At 44.9% G+C, this 21,519-nt stretch overlaps 1 protein-coding gene across 3 annotated transcripts in view; it reads right to left on the reverse strand.

Moving 5' to 3' along the window:
• The window catches only part of RAPGEF2 (Rap guanine nucleotide exchange factor 2), a 241,738-nt gene that overhangs the window by 164,925 nt on the left and 55,294 nt on the right, over positions 1 to 21,519 (reverse strand). The window contains exon 1 of one of the 3 annotated variants that reach the window (XM_082838708.1): positions 20,784 to 20,843. The exons of the other annotated variants lie outside the window; for them this stretch is intronic. The gene's annotated coding sequence lies outside the window, so the exon portion shown is untranslated. Of the gene's footprint in view, positions 1 to 20,783; positions 20,844 to 21,519 lie in introns of those variants that run through there. 3 annotated transcript variants of the gene reach the window in all.

The following is a 21,519-nucleotide window of genomic DNA, read 5'->3' on the forward strand; positions in this document are numbered from 1 at the left end:
TTCACTAATGACCAAGGGTGCCGATCATTTTTCATGTGCTTATTGGCCATTCGTACACCTTTGGGTAAATACCTATTCAATTCTTTGTTCACTTTTTTCCCCCCAGGGGTTATTTATTCTTTCTTTTCTTAACATCTTTATTGGAGTATAATTGCTTTACAATGTTGTGTTAGTTTCTGCTGTATAACAAAGTGAATCAGCTGTATGTATACATATATCTCCATATCCTGTCCCTCTTGCGTCTCCCTCCACCCTCCCTATCCCACCCCTCTAGGTGGTCACAAAGCACCGAGCTGATCTCCCTGTGCTATGCAGCTGTTTCCCACTAGCTATTTATTTTACATTTGGTAGTGTATATATGTCCATGCCACTCTCTCACTTCGTCCCAGCTTACCCTTCCCCTTCCCCGTGTCCTCAAGTCCACTCTCTACGTCTGTGTCTCTATTCCTGTCCTGCCCCTAGGTTCTTCAGAATCTTTTTTTTTTTAGATTCCATATATATGTGTTAGCATACAGTATTTTTCTCCTTCTGACTTACTTCACTCTGTATGACAGACTCTAGGTCCATCCACCTCACTACCAATAACTCAGTTTCCTTCCTTTTTATGGCTGAGTAATATTCCATTGTATATATGTGCCACATCTTCTTTATCCATTCATCCGTCAATGGACACTTATGTTGCTTCCATGTCCTGGCTATTGTAAATAGGGCTGCAATGAACGCTGTCGTACATGTCCCTTTTTGAATTATGGTTTTCCCCGGGTATATGCCCAGTAGTGGGATTGCTGGGCCATATGGTAGTCCTGTTTTTAGGTTTTTAAGGAACCTCTATACTGTTCTCCATAGTGGCTGCACCAATTTACATTCCCACCAACAGTGCAAGAGGGTTCCCTTTTCTCCACACCCTCTCCAGCATTTACTGTTTGTAGACTTTTGAATGATGGCCATTCTGACCGGTGTGAGGTGATACCTCACTGTAGTTTTGATTTGCATTTCTCTAATGATTAGTGATGTTGAGCATTTTTTCACGTGTCTGTTGGCCATCTGTGTATCTTCTTTGGAGAAACGTATGTTTAGGTCTTCTGCCCATTTTTGGATTGGGTTGTTTGTTTTTTTGATATTGAGCTGCATGAGGTGCTTGTATATTTTGGAGATTAATCCTTTGTCAGTTGCTGTTCATTTTTTAATTGGGTTATGTATCTTTATTATTGCATTTTAAGAATTCTTTATGTACTCTGGGTAGAAGACCCTTATCAGGTACATTACCAGTAAATATTTTCTCCCTTTCTGTGGCCAGTCATTTCACGTGGATGGTACCCTTTGAAGCACAAAGTTCTTAATTTTGATGAAGTCCAGTTTACCTATTTTTTCTTTTCTGCGTATGCTTTTAGAGTCACATTTAACAAACCATGATCTAATCCAAGGTCACAACAATTCATTAATATATTTGCTTCTAAGAGCTGCTTCTTCCACAGCTTTAGCTCTTACGTTTAAGTCTACAATCCATTTTTAATTACTTTCATATTCAGTAAGGTAAGGGTCCAAGTTCACTCTTTTGCGTGCAGATATCCAGCTATCCCATCACCCTTTGTTAAAAACACTATTGTTTCCCCAGTGAATTGTACTGGTGCCCTTGCTGAAAATCAACTGACCATAAATGCCAGTGTTCATTTCTGGACTCAGATCTATTCCATTGGTCTGTATGTCCATCCTCGTTCCACGACCACTGTCTCACTTATGCAGCTTTGGAGCAAGTGTGAAATCAGAAACTGTGAGAGTTCCAACCTTATTCTACTTTTCTGCGTGCCTTGTGTTCACATTTGAATTTTAGAATCAGCTTGCACGTCTCTGCAGAAAAGCCAGCTGGGGTTTTAATAAGGATTGCACTGAATCTGATGATCAGTTCAGGTAGTACAGCCATCATAACAGTATCAAGTCTCCCAATCTATGACATGGGATGTTTTTCCATTGAATTAGGTGTTCCTTAATTCCTTTCAACTATGTTCTCTACTTCTCAGTGTACAAATCTTGCACTACTTTGGTTAAATTTAATCTTCTCTTTTGATTAAGAAAAAATTTCTGCAACCTTAGGGATACCTTTGAGAATAGTTCAAACTATCTGTGCACTTAGATTTCATGTATCAAGGGCACAGGGAAGGGACAGTGGCTCACAGAATAACTAGGTAAGGAATTCAAAACCTTCCTAAGAGGATTCCAAGAAGGTTTTCAGCCTAAAATATAGTATTGTACACCTTAAAACAATATTATGATGTGTTAAGAGGAAAAAAATACCTCATTTATAATTCTCAATTGTCCCAATTTAAAATTTATTAATACTAGAAGTTTAAAGTGTCGCCCTCTAATGGTCAACTTTCAAATAAACTGATGGACTTTAATTTTATTCATCTGTAGCTTTGTTATTTCCCATAAGTCTTTTAAAAGCTATTTATAGATTGAAATCTAAGTCTAGACCTAAAAATGCAATACAAATAAGAAAGCTAAAACGAAACCTTCCCCGCCATCCAGTTACCAGAGTGCATTCCTAAAGCTAATAAATCCCTTCTTTAGACGCAGTCGTACCCCAGTCTTAATATTCTATTTGCAGGTAGGGAAAGCCAACAAGAATGTCCTAATTAATGAGTTTTCTTTAATACTTATAACAGAAAGTCCTTCTGAATAACGCTAAGGTTCACGTTCTCTTTTAGGTATTACAAAGATGTGCTACTTGCAGTCCTTACATAGTACAGAAGGCCACCCTCCCATTTCTGTTTCTGAAGAGCTTATCATCTGAATCTAACACGAAAGTCTTACACTTTTTTCACTGAAATACCAATCAGCCCCTTACAAGCTGCCCAAGGCCCGCAGTACTTCCATCTAAGCAAACAGACAAGACGATTATGTTCATTAACCTTCATCGGGCAAATACAATAGTTACACTGACCAAAAATGCCTATTTAGGAAAGGAGTAGAAAGAAATAGGGGTTTTCGAAAGCTGGGGAAGGCAGAAGTCTGAAAGAAACCTGCAAGGAACAAGAATCTGGAAGATTCGAGTCAGAGTGGAGCAAAAGAACAGCCCTAACCCTTCAAAGACAACAGGCCTGGACGTAACCGAGTGTCTTCTCCTTCAAGCCGGCAAAGCAGAAGCCAAGTAAAGAGGCGCGTTCCTTGATGCTGCGGCGCTTCATTCATCTGTCGCTCTCTAACGTTATGGGGTTTCCTAGTTGGACGAGGGCACCTTCCTGGATAAGTTATGATGTTACGCCCATTACGAGTGTCAGCACTGCGCCCATACACTTAGCAACTTTGAGTATGAATGCATAACCTGCGTGATTACACAGAATCTATCTATGGACAATAATGACTACCATTATTTCTTCATCTTAAGACAAGATGCGTAACTAAAACCTGCAGATTCAATACGGCTGTTTATTAGTTCATAAAAACGTGCAGGACCACTGCGTGCCCTTACCAATAAGGCGCTGACATAAGTGACAGGTCAGGAAGCTGTTTCAGGGCCTGTAATATGCACTGAGCGTGTGCGTTACACCATTACTGCAGGAGCAAATTTAAAATGCAGTTTGTCCTTCTGTCTGTGTGTAGCTGCATAAATAAAACACCTGCACCGCACATAATCCTGATGTTTGGGGGCAGAGTAAGTTTAAACATGTGTCTGTCAAGCAATACAGAACCAAAGAATCTGGTGCAACTGTGTCGCGTATTTTAGATGTGTGGCCAGACCATGAGCTTCTTCAATGAACTCAACGATTACGTCCAGAGTTTCTCTATTACTCTTAGAAGAAGTCATCTCAAAGGAAACTTTTACCTGGTCTATGCCACGAGGAGCCTGGAAACTCGAGGCGCAGACGTCATTATTCTAACACGAAGCCTTCATGCTGAAGGCTGGTTCATCTAGCTGGAATTAGACGACTTTACAAATATATTCCACCTCAACCTGAGATCTCTTCTTTGTAACTAACAGAAGGAACAGTAAGAAACTGACATCTAGGCGGCAGGCAACAAACAAGTCCATGCAATGTTTCACTTGGGACCAGCACAGGTTTGGGTAAGTAGGATAGCTTAGGAAAAAGGCATCGGGAAATCTCTGCTCTCAGACTCCAAGGGATGAAAGACAACTGAGCAGAGATGAGCCGGGGAGATTGCAAACTAAAGGAAGGCCGGCCGTGTAGCCACACTTCCCTGCGACACAGAGCCTGGTGGCCAAATAGCAGGTTTACCAGTGATGAGGGATTGCAGGTGACATGAACGACACTGGAAGGCAAAAAGGAACACACGTTTTCTTCTTTCCTAGGGGCAAGGTGGATTGGGCGGTATTTTGAAATAGGCAAATATGGCCTTTTGAATCTTCTTATCAATTTTTTTCTACCCTCTCCCCAGGTGTCCAGAGACCTCGCATCATGCCGTCACTCTGGGCGCCCTGCCTTGGTCTAGAAGCTAAAGGGAGATGATGTGAACACAAACGCGAGTGATCCTTAGGGCTTTGCCGCATCTTCCCCGGGGACCTGTTGGTCAGCATCTGCATTTCCACAGTCCAAACAAATCTCTAGGTGGTAGGAGATGTCAGAAATGAAATGCACCGGGGACGCGAGGAAGGAGACCCGGGGACAGAGGCTCTGCCAGGAGCTGCCTGGCTCCTCCGAGCTCGCCCCTCGCGCTTCCTCCACTTTCCACGTGGAGGTTTCAACCCTCATCTCCCCTCTGTGGTCGGCCTCTGTTAAAATAACCTAGGAGTTGGCAAGGAACGGCCTTCACCCAGCAAGGGAACAGAAAGGCACAAGGGTGGGTGCCGAGGAGCGCCGCTGCTCAAACCAACCCGGCACCTGCCACGCGGGCAGCATCTCAGAGCCAGCTTCCTGAAAGGGGAACAGGGAAATGCGCGCCCTTCAGGGACTTACACTCTTGGGTTCTTTTTTGTTTTTTTCTCTCTACACAAATGAGACATTCAGAGTGAAGTTATGTTTCAACAAACTTGACTATAGGAAAAAAAAAAAAAATGCTGCAGCACTACATCACCTAAAGCATCAAACTGTGTCGTTTCTGTCCAGAAACCATGACCTGCAAACAACTTGCAAACCTCCCCACTGCACCTCCCAGGGCAAATAAAACCCATCTGACTATTACTATTTTAAAGGGCCCTCAAAATATATAAGCTATTTCCCGCCCCCCCCCCCCCAATTCTCTAGTCCTGGATACAAACAGGAACAGATTGCTTTAACCAGGAAGCAGCGTTTTTCAGAACAATAGGCCTTTTCTAGAAAGGACATCCTTTTTTAAAAATAGATGTTATTTGAAGGCAGAGAAAAGTCATAAAACCACTGTAGCCCAGCAGACAAGAACACTGACCAGCCAATTGGAATGCAGTTTTCCATGAAAAAGACTTTTTTTGTTGTTTTAGTCCCACATGTAAACAATGTATCTGAACCCAAAAGTGTGTCGTTTGGGAGAGTGACCGTTCACGACCTAAAGGATCATCTCGCCCAGAGCGTGGAAACACAGCCCAGCTCAACCGGAAGAAGCCAGGCAGAGCGCCTACATCTTGGGCACATTCTCCAGCACCTCCTTAGAGGCTCACTCGGGGTATGATCGGCTTCAGAGCAGACTTACAATTCACCGAAAACCAGGTTTTAATTTCCTAGCTTAGCAGCACGGGGATTGGCTAACAACTTACGGTCTGTTTTAACGCGATCTTTGAAGCGCTGAAAGAGGAGACGCACCCTCCACCTCCCCCCACCCTCCACAGACGCATATTTTGCACTGTACTGTGAGAAGGGATATATCCTTCTCCTTTAAAGTGAGTTTCGTTTCACATCATGGAGCTACATGTTTGAACTATAGCCAGAAGCGAGGTGGTCAAAGGTACAACCTTCCGGTTACCAATTTTTTAAAACAAAAAACAAGTACGGTTGATCCCTTTAAAAAGACTGTATCTCAGGCTTCCCTGGTGGCGCAGTGGTTGGGAGTCCGCCTGCCGATGCAGGGGACACGGGTTCGTGCCCTGGTCCGGGAAGATCCCACATGCCGCGTAGCGTCTGGGCCCGTGAGCCATGGCCGCTGAGCCTGCGCGTCCGGAGCCTGTGCTCCGCAACGGGAGAGGCCACAGCAGTGAGAGGCCCGCGTACCGCAAAAAAAAAAAAAAGACTGTATCTCAATCACATAAAAGAAGCTAAGGCCAAGCCCGCGCTAGAGCTTGCGGCCTCTGGAGGCCCACGCGGTGAGGGACCCGGGCGCCCTGCCTGCCCCGCCGGGACCAGGAAGCATGCTGCTGAGCCAACTGCTCTCCCTCGTCAAGACAAGAAGGTACCGCAGCCTTCCTGGCCAGGGACCGCTAGCAAGGAATGAGAGTTAGTTCTGAACGATATTAACAAGGAGGTTAAAAGCTAGACTATCCAAGGCCCGAGCTCAAGGCCACGGCGCACGGGGGAGGGTCAGAAGGGGGAGAGGTCTGCACACTTTGCTGTGTCTACCGACACGGGGGTAAGCTGAAAAGCTTTACCTGGGAGAGGCCACACTTCTTTATGCTGAAACACGTAAAAGCCATCCTCGGACAGATAGTGGAAAGAACATGAGCGCTGGTGTCAAATGGAGCAGAGCCCAGGCCGTCCTCCCCACTGCTGCCCAACGTGAGACCCTGCACGTGCTACCGAGACTCTGTCCGCACACCAGCATGACTCCACCTACTTGGCTGGGCTGTGTCACCAAAATGACATACCGTTTCATAACGACACACGGCACATACAGACCCTTGAAAAGTGGGGTAGCTGATTTCCTTACCTATGAGATCTGCAGACAGGCACACAGGAACGCCAAGAATTACAAAATTTTAAATATCCCTGAAATTTATATACATCAGATTTTGTATAAATCACTGCATCCTTTTCATATGTATCTCTATCCAAAAAAAAAAAAAAAAAGTCAAGTGAATTATTCATGAAACATGTCAAGGGCCCCTGGATGGCCTGCTGTATCAATCCAGCTTTTACATCCGGTGGGACCGGAGCGGGGGTGCCAGCCGCCCGCAGAGCACAGACCTGCTCGCACTTCTGAAGCTTGTAGCCACCTGCCTCCAGGGCTCCCCTGGCTGGCTTCCCAGGAGAGCCCCCCCGTCACCGACCCTCGCACCCCTTCCATGCACGCGGCCGGCAGCGCGTGGTGCAGCCCAACACAAAGCCCCTCAAACCCCCTGCCTGCAGGGACCTCCCTCCTGAGCCGTCACAGCCTCCCGGGCTGCAAACCCGCACGGGCACCCCACGTGCGCTCCGTGCAGCCGTTTTACCTTCCGGGGGGCACCTGTTATCTCCTCGGTCAGAGAACAGACACCCCAAAGTCACTGCTTTCTTTCACACCTCTTTCTCATCTCTGCAACAGGGAAAGGTGTTCTCAGCCCCGGTACCCGGACAGACTGAGGCAAGCGTGCACACGGCCACCAGGCGGCAGAGCGGACCGGCGGTCCCTCTAGGCCTGGGTCTCACAAGGCGCGCCCACTGCTCGTGCACGTGTAAGTAGGCGACTGGACATTTACAGCATCCCTGAGGGTGGCTCAGAGACCACGACCGTCCTTTCTCCTCCGCTCCTAATGAAAGGGGACGGGGGACAGGAAACGGGCCCACCAACACTCCCATTAAAGTCACTTCATTTCTACCATCCCGAGCAGGGAGAAATCTTATTTTAAACCGGGTACCGCCCTCAACCCTACACACCCTGGGAAAGAACCAGAGCGTTTAAAACAAAGATGTCCAATCACTCCACTGCTGAGCTGTCTGGGGCCCTCTTGCCTCACACCCCAGGAAATTACATCATCACATAGTTCAGGGAAATGTAAAGAAAAATCCATGGTGGAGTGCATGACTTTCAGTAAAACTTTTTTTTTTTGACGTGTCAGTATCAGTTTATTAAATGTGACAAGTGTACCATCCTTGTAAAATATTAATAATAGGAAAAACTGTGTGGAGGACATACGAGAACTCTCTGTACTATCCTCTCAGTTTTTCTGTAAATCTAAAACTGTCCTAAAAATAAAGTTTTTTTCTTAAGTTTTTATTGGCGTATAGTTGATTTACAATGTTGTGTTTTAGTTTCTGCTGTACAGCAAAGTGATTCAGTAAAACTCTTAAGTTTGTTCTTAAACAGCAATTTCAACCCTAAATCATATGAAGGCTGTTTCTGAGCTTACTAATTTATACCCGAAAGGAAGACAGTCCCCCAGAGCTTTGATTTCATTCAAATGCACATATCAAAATGCAGAAAAATAAAAATGTTAAAAAAACAAAAACCGCAGGAAAACCTGGTGATTATATTACTGGTCATCTAGACTCAGCCTGGATACCTTCCTTCAGCCCCAGGCTCTTGAGCGCTGCATCTTTACAAGACACGTGGATGAGGAATCCCAGGAGTAAAACATACAGGTTCAAGCTATTGTTTGTCCAAAATTTCCTCAGATGTTCCTACATCTTTAAAAAAGAGTGTTTGAACAGTTCCTAAACTTGAGACAGGGATAATTATAAGGTAAGTACCTCTTGAATGAGCCATGAAAATTACAAAACAGACCTCGGGGTTAAGCAGAGCACAGGCTGCCACGCCTCCTCTGTTTCTAGCTGGCAGCAGGGAGCCCAGGAGCCTCACACTACAGGGGAGATGAGCTGCAGAGGCAGAGGAGTACTTCCTACATTCTAAGGAGCAGAGGACGACGTATCGCACGTAATCCTCACCCTCACTGAAGAAAACGTGAGAGTTAAATGATTCAGCAACAGCAGCCATCCGGCGGCAGCTCTTATGCTCCTAAATGGGCAGCGTTCTGTTTAGCAACCGAGACACACGTTACGCCCTTGCATTCACCGCCGTGTCCGAGGGGAAAAGAGCAAGTAAGTTTGGTCTGTGAAGGTTAAAATTTCTCATTAGAAAAAAATCAACAATTTCATTGTAACTAAAAACTCATCGGGCGGACAAATAAGAAAAATATCAAGTGTCTAAATCAGTCCACAATTCCTGTTTTCAAGGGTCAGTATGTGTATTTCCACTTCAGAACAATGCCCACGACCAAGCTGACACCTCCCCCGAATCCACATCTGTCTGGCAGCGGGAACAAACATCACAACAGATCTTCACTGTGAAGTATCTACTTTACTTTAATCCCTCAGACTGCAAAACGTGTAGTCAAATTTTAATTGCACGGACACAGATGAACGCACTAGAAAATGATTTGCCGTGAACTGAATGCCAGTCTGGTTTTTGTTCTCCGTGAATAAGTGAGCAGGCAGTGAATGAGCACATTTTAAGTTAACATTTAAACATCTGATTAAGTACAACCGGAAAGGTCAATCAGCTGTATACATACACACATGTGCGCACACACGTGCGCGCGCGCGCACACACACACACACACACACACACCCCCCTTCCGCCCCACCCCCACCCCCAACTAGTATAAAATGATTCCTGGACCATCTTCCCTTTCAATTTAAAAAAAAGAAAAAAAAAAAAAAAGCCAAACATGCCCCTTCCACCCAGTTCTCCTCTAAGGACACAGTTACAACCTTGCGCCCAGTGTGGCACTCGTTCCCCAGGGATGGTCTGGCTCGGGTTAAGCCCTGCAGGAACCGAGCTGGTGCGGATGGGTAGAGGGGGCAGAGCCCACCGAAAACCTGGGCAACAAGGGCCCAGGGCTGCAGAACTACCCTCAGGACGCCCCCAGTTCCAAAGACCACCTAACTGCAGAGGCTCCTTGAAAGGTGTGCATTCGGAACCATTCACTGTGCCAGCCTGAGCATCCCTACAGGACTGGGTTCGCACAGTCCTGGCGTAACAGAAGCAAAGCAGAGCAGGTCACTGAGGACACGGGCTGTCCACAGCCTCTTGGCAGAAAGGAAGCACTCCCGTATGAAAGCAGGTTTTAAATATAGAGAACGGCATTGCTGCTATTTTTCTAGGACAAAAGACAAAAATAATTTGACATATGTTTTTCCCATCTTGAATGTTTTACCGAGGAGTCAACCACCAAGAGCATTACTGATTCTCAAACTTTTTTTATTTCTCAAGCGGACAGGAGAAGCCCATGCGAATATTCCACCTAATCAATGAAAGCCTTCCAACTATGTTCATCAGAAATGAACTAAACGCTAAAGACATTTTAGATACTGTTCGAAATTGGTCTCTTTCAGATCTGTCCATAAATAAATAATTCTAATCAAGTGCTCCACTGGAAAGCACAGCAAGTGGTAGTTTCTGAAGCATCCTACCTTTCAATCATGTTTCAAACTCTCCTTGGAAGTTAACATCTAACATCATTACTTTATAGCTGTCCTACTGCCCCCGACTATACAGGATGTACCACGTGCGTCTGACAGCTTAAATTTGTGGATGTGTATATTTGATCTATACACTGGACTCCATCACATTCATAAATAAATATCATAAATCAAGAGCCCTTTGGCCGGGCTCCCCTGGTGGCGCAGTGGTTGAGAGTCCGCCTGCCCATGCAGGGGACACGTGTTCGTGCCCCGGTCCGGGAAGATCCCACATGCCGCGGAGCGGCTGGGCCCGTGAGCCATGGCCGCTGAGCCTGCGCGTCCGGAGCCTGTGCTCCGCAACGGGGAGAGGCCACAACAGTGAGAGACTCGCGTACCGCCAAAAAACAAAAAAAAAAAAACCCTTTGGCCATCAAAACAGCAATGCTCACACACACACACACACACACACACACATCCCTGGAGACCTCGAGCATCATTACCAAGACCCTCCAGAAATCAGGAGGAGACAAAGAGCCCTCGGTGAAGTCGGTTACCGTGGGGGAGCCGTCAGAGCCGGAAGGGGAATGAGAAGGAAGGTGGGAAGGCGGCCCCCAGCCCCACGTTTGCTAAACTGCTCAGAACTCAGAACGCCTGGCACTCCAGGGCCAGTGCGATAAAGGGGAGGTGGCTTTGCTGATCAGCTACTTCATCCCAGAACCAGAGGATCCACACAGGAAGAAGGAAAAGGAAGCTGTGAAATTTCCTTTTCCTGGTAAAGGACAAATTTCAAAGAAGCCTCGAGGAGGGGTTCCAAACGTAGGTCCACACGAAGGCCTTCTCTAGCATGTGGCAAAGTGAAAAAACAAGGGTGCTGTACGAGGTTCTGGACGAGCCAGAGGGGCTCAGCTTAAAGAGCTCAGCTTTGGGGATCATCGCCACTTTCACATGCTTCTTTTTGCTTCTATAATGTCATCCTTTGAAACCATATTGATACTAGGTGACGGTAATTCATTGTTCGAATATCATTAGTAGAAGAAGTCTGTTGTAATTGCCCACATTATGTCGGCACCTCAATTTCTGAGTGGTGGTCAGGAGGGTCAAGGGTCTCACCCGATGAAACCTAAGAACCTGGGGCACCCACTTAGGTGAGCCTGCCGCTAACGCGGGGATGAGGGGTGACCGCAAATTCCCCAAACTATTCACCTCTTACTTCCAGCTCTCATTCTCAAAACTTTCCGGAGAAAAGCACACTAGGTATTTTGACCCTCCCCCCAAAAAGAGAATTTTCAATAATTTTTATTAAAGAAATCTCTAAACATTATAATCTTCTGGTGGAATGCCGGGCCTTGGAATAGAATGGAAAATTTGCAGAAAATGTAGCAAGATGCTCTGGGCAGGGCAGGCGATGGGGGTGCACCCTGCGGGCACCTCTCCTCGGACCCTCGGCTCCCCAGTCCTGGCTCTGCGCTCCCGGCAGCCACTCAGCCTCTCTGTGCCTGTTTGCTCACCTGCAAACTGGAGAGGACGACGGCATCTAAAGGAAGATTCACAAAGCGCCGAGGACAGAGCCCTGGCAAAGAGCAGGCACCTTCTGAGCCCCAGCTACCATATTTGTCACTCCGCTTTTAACAACAACGATGGCAATCTCAGGCGGTCGGGTGCCACAGGGCGAAGGAGGCATCAGGAATTCTCCGGCCACGCTGCAGAGACATCCAGGCGACATACTCGGAACAGCACTGTAGTTTTTCCTTTGTGTCTTCTTAGGCGATTTCGGGTTTTAAAGTACAACACGGTGCTGCAAGAAGTAGCGAACAGCTGGACTCGAAAATAAAGAATCCTAAACACAGCTCGTATTTTTCCTAATACCAATGACAACTGCTATCGAGTCCCAAATTTCAACAGAGAATGTGGGGAGAGAAGATCCCCAAAATCTGTTTGTTTAGACGTTACCCTTCCCCTGGCTCACAGGGAAAGCCCAGGCACGGAAGACTCGCCGTGCACACAGCCCCGCGCCGGGCGCCGTCCTGGAGACAGTTCAACCAAATGCTGGTCCTCAAAGACACACTACGATATGTAAACAGATAACTAATCAGGACCTAGCGTATAGCACAGGGAACTCTACTGCGATAAACCAGTATCTATATACTGTGGTATATCAATATTCTGTGATAAACCATAAGGGAAAAGAATATGAAAAAGAATAGATACATGTATCTGTATAACTGATTCACTTTGCTGTACACCTGAAGGTAACACAACATTGTAAATCAACTATACTCTGAAAAAAAAATTTTTTTTTAAAGATAATCAACAAAGAAACAAGAAGGAAAAAGAAGAATGACACTCCATCTGTTAGGACCCATAAACTCCCTCACAGATGACTACAATGTGAGAGAGAAACTCAGTTGTAAGCCACAGGCCTCAGAAAACAAGTTTTCTAATTCCCACACTCAACAAATGCTCTCCACCGCTCCATCGCCACTGCCAGCTGTTCATCAGAAGGTTTATCTGCACCACATCACACACATTCTGCTGGGGGCCCGGGACCCTCACACAAACACAGTGAACTAATGAACCTCACCCTTCACGACTTGCCACTGAGTACCTACCACGCACAGGAACATGTGATTAGACCCTGCATTTAGCTTCAAGTCCTCTGAGCACTAGAAAAAGCAGTGTCATTCCCAAAGTAGATCTTTATTGAGTTATTTAAATTTATTACAGCTCAATGATAAATTATACAGCAATGCCCTCCGACAAAAAGTCAAATAAATTTGCACGCCTCTGGGGATGAAACCCAACTTGACAGAACCACCGGCTAGGCTGAACTCGGGGGGCCCGAGCCCCCCACTGCCCTGCATCCAGTCTACTGTCAGAGCCAAGTGCCAACGACAGGTTGAACTGGGACAGAGCCAGGCAGAGGAGAAGGGGAGGCGGGGGCAGAGCCGCTCCCTCTCTGGTCACATGCCGTGCACCACCATCCTCAGTCACTCCCAGCAGCTGACCGTCCGCAGAGGCTACATATGCTTGAAGAACGTCTGTGTGGCCAACAGGCACATGAAAAGATGCTCAACATCACTAATCACGAGAGAAACGCAAATCAGAACTACAGTGAGGCACCACCTCACACCAGTCAGAATGGCCATTATCAAAAAACCTACAAACAATAAATGCCGGAGAGGGTGTGGAGAAAAGGGAGCCCTCTTGCACTGTTGGTGGGAATGTAAATTGGTGCAGCCACTATGGAGAACAGTAGGGAGGGTCCTCAGAAAACTAAGAATAGAACTACCATACGACCCAGCAATCCCACTACTGGGCATATAGCCTGACAAAACTATAGTCCAAAAAGATACATGCACCCCAGTGTGCACAGCAACAGTATTCACAATAGCCAAGACATGGAAACAACCTAAATGTCCACCGACAGATAAGTGGATAAAGAAGATGTGCCATATATACACACACTCACACACTCACACTCACACACTCACTCACTCACTCACACACACACACTCACACACTCACTCACTCACTCACACACACACTCACACACACACACAATGGAATATTACTCAGCCACAAAAAAGAGCAAAATAATGCCATTTGCAGCAACATGGATGAACCTAGAGATTATCATACTAAGTGAAGTAAGTCAGACAAAGACAAATACCATGTGATATCACTTATAGGTGGAATCTAAACTATGACACAAATGAACTTAACTACGAAACAGAAACAGACTCACAGACATAGAGAACAGACTTGTGGTTGCCAAGGGGAGGGATGGATTGGGTGTTTGGGATTAGCAGATGCAAACTATTATATACAGGATGGATAAACACCAAGGTCCTACTGTATAGCACAGGGAACTATATTCAGTATCGTGTGATAAACCATAATGGAAAACAACTTGAAAAAGAATGTATCTATATATGTATAACTGAATCACTTTGCTGGACAGCAGAAGTTATTTAACACATTGTAAATCAACTATACTTCAATAAAATTTTTTAAAACCAGAATATCTGAAAACACATTCTTTTTGCATATTATCACTAGCAGTTATTTCTGGGAGCTTTGGCTTTTGAGAACATCCAACGTTCACCCAGAACTAAGCCTAGGGAATGAGTTGGCCATGTAAGCTCCAGCGGGATCAAACATAAAATACAATTACATGAAGCAAAGAGGTACCTCCCCTGTGGGGTTCACTAAGCAACTCTAATAACACCACCATGATATGGTCTAAAAATGTTCTGAGCAACAGCACGGGCTTTCGTAAGAACTGTGCCGCTTGGAAAGGTGACCAATGCTAAGGATATTATTTAGACACATTAATCCCTGCCTTTTTAAAATTTCACTTCATTACAGCTAGTCCTCGTTTTGAGTGGAAAACGTTAGTAACTCAAACATTAGATAATTATGGAACTAAACCTACTACATTAGACCACTTGTCCCTGTGTATCATTTTCTCCTCCTTAACCCTAAATTATACGGCAGATAAAGACTACCTGTTACATTTCTTATTCTTCTGGGCCCAAGGCGTTGTTTTATTCGGGAAGGTAATTATTAGATGTCACTGAAGTGACCCACATGTAACCTTTGAAACCCCTTACTTCATAATGCCGGTGGGGATTCCACCAGCTACGCATACAGGTCTTGCCCAAGGGGGCCAATTTTACCTTGTGAGTGAAGCACTGAGTGCACAAATCTGAAACGCAGAAAACAGTCTGGTAGCACTGATCACACCCCCGAACACTCATGTCCACCACCCTGCCATTAGTATTAGCACCCTGAGCGAAAATGAAATGTTTACACATTTTAAAAGAACGGAAAAAAAAACCCCAGAATGAATACTTTTTCTGCTTCACCACCCCTTGTGTCTTTTCTGAAATGAGTAAGCCGTTCAAACGTCCGCACGGAATCACACAAGCAACCACCACACCCCCAGATTTTTCAGCTCTCAACACTGTGCTCTCCCCACCCCCTCCAATTCTCTTCTTAGAAACGCAGAGGTTTCCCACTGACCCTCCTTCACCTGACCTTCCAAAGTCCTCACAGCAGCAGCTCTGTTTCCCTGCCAAGGTTCTGGAGTGAGAGGTTCATCCCTCTTACCCCTTTTCTCAACTATCCAGTTATTACACAACCTTTTAGAATCTGATCTTTGCCCTTCACTTTGCTGAAATCCCTTTCTCAGAGATCACCAAGGACCTCTTTCAAACAAATTAGCACTGCCTGTTCCACCCCGTGCCTAGCACTGTTCTAGATGCTAGGGATTCACCGGTGTACAAACCAGACAAAACCCCCTGACCTGTGGACATGCGGGTCCAGTGGGAGCAAAGAGACTGACTAAGCAGAGTATCGAAAGTGTTAGTGATGAGCAGTCAGAAGGAAAGACAGCAAAGGGAGGAGAGCATGACACGTCAGGGGCGGGACAGCACTGCCCACCCCTCCCCCTGGGTCTCCCGGGCCCCTCAAGGGGCTCTGCAGGCTGCACGGGTCTCCCCAACGCCAGGACCGGGCTGGTCCTCGAACCTCACTCTTCTGTATACGGCTCCTTTCACTGAGAAACCGTGTCTGCTCTCAGCCCACCTTTACAAGTAACCCTCGACCCTGACTGCTCTTACAAACCACCGGTCACCCCCCGATCGGTTACCTTCTGAAGCTGCTGGAGCATCACTTCAAATGGTAGCTGAAATCCACCTCGTATTCACCCCCAAAGACTAGCTACATCTGATCTCTCCTCTTCTGCCACAGGTTCAAGGGGCCCAGCTCTTCCAGTGAAAACCTGAGAAGCTATCTTCCAACTTGTCCTTGCTCCTTGTAGCGGCTCTTTTCTCTTTTTTCACACATTTAATTAGTCTTTTCAATCCCGTGAAGCTTCCTGTCACTCTTTTTTCCATTCTATTTCCAATGGCATGGGCAGTTTCAGGGCTTTCTTCCCTTTTATCATGCATAACACAAACAAAATAAGGGGCCCTGGACAGCTTTAGAGAGGCTGTCACCTCCACCAGGGGAACACTTCCCCGGATCGCCGATTTGCATCTTGTCACACAAGCGGGTTGGGTGCCCCCGAGGTCCCACTCCAGCCTCCTCCCACTTCCTCTGCCCCAGCCTCCACTGGAGGCTGCTCTGTCTCCCAGCCTCCTGCCCACCATCCTGATGGGCACCTCCACTCACACCCTCCAGGAGGCCTTTTTGGGCCACTCTGCTGCACGCTCCCCTCCCTCTTCTCAGTCATAAGCAACTGACCAGATACGTTCGTTTGTACCATTGGTATTTTTCAACATACACATGAAACACCTGCAGGAACAGGGCAATACCAGCAATACTGGGTAAGGCCGTATCCCAGGGAGGGACCCTATCTCGTACCTCCCTCCTACTCGCCTTCGACCCCAGGAAACGTCTAGAAGTGCTGGATTCTGGAACCCGAGCAGCAGAAGGCCCCGTGGCCAGCTGCTGTGGTGACGCTGGTCCTGAGGCTCAGATCGCTTCACAGCGTGAGGCACTGAGGTCCCGATGCAGGAGGAGGGGCAAAGGCGCGTCTGGTCACTGCTACCTGCACAACGCACGCGTCTCTCCTCCGGGGGGCACCCTGGACCTGTGCACACACCCACCTCCACGTGCCTCCTGCCAGAGCTGCTAAGGCCTCCAGTTCAGGCCTCTGCTCTTTTCCCGACATCCCTGGAGGACTAACCCACGACTGTCCAGCTCCTACTACCAATTTCTTGCCTCGCTTTCTTCTTTTGTTTGTGGCTGCTTTCTCTTATCCCCTGTGATTTTTTTTTTTTCAAATCTCACACAATATCCACTGCTTCCGCAGTTTGACGGTACAATGGCCAACATGCTAAAAAACAAAAACAAAATACCTGCTTCTATACTCAACCTGACATGAGTTCTTCACTGATGATAACCTCGGTTTGAAAAACTTCAAACAGAGAGCGGATACATTTAATTCTATTCATGTATACATATATAATACAGAGAAAATCACTGCTGAAACAGATCTGAGCCCTACATTTTCCTCTGAGTTAAAAATATACTGACTTTAAAATAACAGCTATATCTGAAATTCACATGTAACCAGGCCTCCTGCAAAAAAAAAAAAAAACAGCTACACCGGAAAGAATTAAAACTTTGTACCAGGTGGCCCATTTTAAATGTTCTATTTGAGGCAACATTAAACAAGACTCCTTCACAATAAGTCATCATTTAATTAATATCCAAATACCTTGAGAGCCAATAATAGTGCAACAAAATAGCTGGAAATCAAATATCAAATATAATTACTCACAGCTGGCTTTATTCAACTGAGGTCATATTAAATAAACTTATCCCACAGACCTTCTCCCCTCCCCCCAAAGGGAAACAAATTCCTTCAAGGAACATAGAAGGCTCTTTGTGTTAGATGTTTTTCAAAGTTTGCAGAATATATTCTAGTATTAAAGATTTTCAGCAGGAGTACATAATATTAAAGATTTTCAGCAGGGTACACTTGTTTTCTGTACCATTCTGTGTGTTTGCAATATTTCAGAGCTTTGGAGCCTTGTTTTCCTTAAGACTAATACAAAAATAGCAAACCAGACTAGGTCACAAAACACAATGGACATCTGTATTTTTATGATCTAGCATTCAATTTACTGTTTGGATATTGGGCTGTATTATTTTTGTAGAGATGTTATGTCTCTACAGCTTAGTAATAAAAATTACCAAGAATATTGGTTTCAAACCTATTGTTTCAAGGCATTATTTAAATCATTTGACTGTACCGCCCACGTTATATGAAGGGTAACTTATTCCTTACGAACAATAACAACTATCTATTATATGCCAGGCATTGTACTGTATGGTCTGCATCTATCATCTCTAATTTCTGTAACAATCCCACATGCAGATACTTTATATCTAACAATTGCCAAAGGAAAAGAAATCAAAGACAGTGTGCAAACTGCTAACCCCACCTCACACATACACACACAAACTCCACAATAAGCGAGATGATTGCGTATCTGCTACAGCAGAATTTTCAAATCCCAAACAGATATTCCCATACTCATGCCTCTCATTCAAATTCATTATATTCCCAGATTCATTCATATTCTCTCCCCCTCCCTCTCCCTTTCTTTCCCCTTTAAGAAAGAAAAAAACAGAAAGAAAGAAAATTACTGGGAGTGACACATGGTATGGTTACCTAACCAGCAAACTTAAAACTAAAGGAATACGTACTTTAATGAAAACTTACCATTAGTCCTAGTGTTGTTTCAAACTATGATATAACCTTCCAGAAATCTAAAATTAAGTGCATGCTTGTAGCATTTTGTATTTAGAAATACAAGTCCAATCACAACAGATCACTTTTAAAAAATGTTTGTCACTTTTAACTACTATATATCTTGACGCAAACCAAAGTACTATTAATTATACTCAAAGCAAGTGGCACCCTCCAGGGCCTAAGGTTCAAGCTTTGGTCATCTTACGTGTCCTACTGCTGCTTCACACTCACCCGGACACCCGCAACGGCCTCCACGGTTCTCTGTCCACTCTTTCCACATCCTCTTTGACCGTTCAGCACATCCATCTCTACATCTTTTTAAACTACACAGCATTTAGCATATAATATGCCCTCAATTAAAATGTGTTGAGTCAATGAACAGAATGTTTCTTCCAGTGCACTGAAAAAGGTAATTCTCATTTTCATGCCCACTAAATAATTTCAATAAATTAATTTTAACACCAAATTTCCTTGGATTGCCTTTGACAGTCCCACTGGATTGATTCAACGCATGGATTTTAAGAAGAATGAACGTCATTTTTTATCAGATATTTCATTTTTGCATGTAAGACCAAACTGTTTTCTGCAACATATAATGTAAAAAATATGGACTTAATGCAGCATTATTCACAACAGCCAAGGTATGGGAACAATCTAAGTGTCTGTGGATGAATGAACAGATCAAGAAAATGTGAAACAGATATACAGGTGTGTATATATAATCACATTTTATATCTATATATATCTCTCACATACGCACATACATATATACATATATATAATGTGAGATTTTATTTATCTATGTGTAATGGAATACTATTCAGCCTTTAAAAAGAAGGAAATCCTGTCATGTGCAACAAGAAGGATGAACCTGGAGGGCATCATGCTAACTGAAATGAGCCAGAGAAAGGCAAATGCTGCACGGCACAGTATCACTGACATGTAGAAACAGAAAGTGGAAAAGTGGCTGCAGGGGCTACAGGGTGGGGAAAATAGGGAGAGGATGGTAAAGGTCCAAACTTGCAGTTATAAGATGGATAAGGCCTGAGGACCCAACACGGTGGATAATGGTTGACAACCATAACACGGTCCTAACACGGTGACTATGGCTGACAACACGGCAGAGTCATGCTCAGTGGGGGGTTGGCAGGGCGTGGCAGTGGCTCCAGGACCCCCGCAGGTACTAAATCCAGAGAGGCTCAAGTCCCTTACATGAAGTGGTGCAGCCCAGTTGACCCCTGAACAACATGCGCTTTAGCTGCACAGGTGCACTCACACTTGGATTTGGTTCACTAGATCCGTACTACAGGTCCACAGGCTCTGAGGCTCGTTGAACCCGAGTATGTGGAGCCACAGGTGCGGGGGGCACCGATGGAGGGTGGGCACCCCTAAACCCCTCATCCTTCAAGGGTCAACTGTATTTGCATATAACCTAAGACTAAGCCATCTCTAGATCACTTTAATACCTAATACGATATAAATGCTATGTAAATAGTGGCCACCACTAGGCAAACTCAAGTGTTGCTGTTTAGAACTATCTGCAATCCTTTTTCTGAATATTTTCTACCCTTATTTGCAGAACCCACAGATACAGAGGGCCAACTGTATGGCATAACTGAAATGTGTTAAGAGTAGAACTTACATATTCTCAAAAACAACAAAAAAGACACAGATGTGAGATGATGGACATGATAATTACCTTACTGGGGGGAATCTTTTAACATACAATGTGTATGTTAATCACCACCATTTGTTTAAAAAAATTTTTTTAAGGTAAGAAAGTAAATGCTAGAAAAAAAGTAACGACCTATATTTTGAATGCTCTTTCACATTTTTATTGAACTTCTACAATCTTTCTTTATTTGCATTATTCTATCAACAAACAACCAATCTTACCCCCCCAAAATAAAGTAAGCATCCACAAGCGAAAATAACCATCAAGATAAAGCGCTTATTCAATATTCAATGTTTACACTTCACAATAAAATAACATCTCCATGATTAACTCTCATTATATGAGGGACTAACAGGGTGTTATTGGTGTTTTGGGGGAGGGAGAGAGAAATTCCACTAGTTTTATAAATCTGTAAAATAGGTAAAGTGATGACGCACGAAATTATCTGAGTAGAAGAAACAGTTTTGCCGTAAATAAAAAATTACTGAACCACTTACTTCAAGCACTCACATCTTCTAGTAATTAACCACCTTTTCTGGAATAATATGGTACAAAATGTTTTAAATTAAAAAGAAATTAACTACTTTACACAGCTCACCGGGTGGTGCACAAATCATCAGAAATGCTTCCTATTTGAGGGGGTCTTGGGGAGGCAGAGGGCAGCAGGGAACAGAAAAGATCAGAGTTCCAGGCCACTGCCTACACGCTGACATTTCAACCATTTCTTCTCTCCCTGAGTCACGTGATGAGACAAAAATATTACAAGGCTAACAGAAGCGTCTGCAGGAATGCGTACTCGAATGTGCCTTGCAGGCTGGCACAGTGGGTGAGAGACGGCCCTGGTGCCAGACTGGTGCAATCCACAGCTCTGCCCCGCACGGGACTTTAACTGTGGACAAGTTACTTAACCTGAGAAAGAGTTCCATTTGAAAACATGGTGAGAAAACTAATACGTACTCAACCCACAGGAGTTCTGCGAGGATTAAATGAGACGGTGCCACCCTTAGGTGCTGGGTCCATGGCTGGGAGCACAGTGTACACGTGTGGGCGGGATTTACGCAGGCGCTGGTCCAGGTTCATTCCTCTATACAACCAGCCCGAAATTTAAGGGCAAAGACTTAGGTGTATGCCTCCCTGGAGGTTGAAGATTATCTTCTAATAACAATTATGATAGCTATCATAGAGGAATTTTTGCAATATACACAGAGAGACGCAGATTTTTCATAAACACTTAAAAATTTCTTGAGACAGCATGGAGACAGCATGGAGAGGAGAGCGAAAGGTTTACAGCTGTTTGCATGCTGAGTTCTGAGGGTTTTTCTCTCCAGAATTTT

Source organism: Leucopleurus acutus (genome assembly GCF_964270905.1).
Source record: "Leucopleurus acutus genome assembly, chromosome: 4".
Classification (NCBI taxonomy): domain Eukaryota; kingdom Metazoa; phylum Chordata; class Mammalia; order Artiodactyla; family Delphinidae; genus Leucopleurus; species Leucopleurus acutus.